Source organism: Lipotes vexillifer, unplaced genomic scaffold (assembly GCF_000442215.2).
Source record: "Lipotes vexillifer unplaced genomic scaffold, Lipotes_vexillifer_v1.1 scaffold1261, whole genome shotgun sequence".
Classification (NCBI taxonomy): domain Eukaryota; kingdom Metazoa; phylum Chordata; class Mammalia; order Artiodactyla; family Lipotidae; genus Lipotes; species Lipotes vexillifer.
In genome coordinates this window covers 1,055,346-1,056,057 of record NW_006796548.1, presented here as the reverse complement: position 1 = coordinate 1,056,057, position 712 = coordinate 1,055,346, and the positions used below count along the sequence as shown (strand labels likewise).

Sequence of the window (712 nt, the reverse complement as noted above, 5' to 3'; positions counted from 1 at the left end):
CCCGCGCCTCCTTTGTGACCGTCTCCAGCCCCTCGGAGCCGGCGCACCGCCGCCACTGCGCCCGGGGCTGCAAATGGCGCCCGCTCGCCTCTGCGCCTCCCGCCGCTCTCCCGGCCCGGGGACGTCTGGGGGGCGCCGCACCCGGGCCGCATCCCGCCGCTGCCGCCGCCCGGTGCCAGAGCCCGCGGCGCCTTAGCCCGCGCCCCCGCCCGCAGCGAAGCTCGCGGGCCCGTCCCGGGCTGCCCCGACGCCCCGCCCGCCCTCCGCTCGCGCCGCGCGCAGCCACTTACCGCGGGCCGAGGCGCACCGGCGGGTCGCGTGCGCGGGCCGGGGTAAGATTCCCGGTTCTCGGCAGGGGAAATACCCCCTTTCGAAGCCGTTCCTTTGCGCCCTAAAACAAGTAGCCCCAACGTGAGAGAAACAAAAGGTATTTGCTGACGTGGGCGTTGGACAGAAACGCCCGAGGGCTGGGGACACAATTAAAGGGGCAACGCACAGATTTCAGGCACCAACCAGCAGCTTCGCCCACTCCCCTGCCCTTGCCTACACCCCGCTGCACCCTCCAGAGGCACTGGGGTACCCGGATCCCCTAGCAGTTGACTACAGAGTCATTATTTAGTCAGGAGCTTAAATTTTAAATTGTACTTTACGTTGGGAAAGGCGCCTCCGGAGGGCAGAAGGGCTGGATTTCTAGGATCTGGGGAATTTGGTT

General features: G+C 67.4%; 1 protein-coding gene across 1 annotated transcript in view; it reads right to left on the bottom strand.

The window, feature by feature from the left end:
- ZBTB8A (zinc finger and BTB domain containing 8A) overlaps window positions 1-433 on the bottom strand; it is a 49,747-nt gene extending 49,314 nt beyond the window's left edge. Inside the window, exon 1 of the mRNA XM_007468683.1 lies at window positions 291-433. The gene's annotated coding sequence lies outside the window, so the exon portion shown is untranslated. The remainder of the gene's footprint in view (window positions 1-290) is intronic.
- Window positions 434-712: the final 279 nt, after the last annotated feature.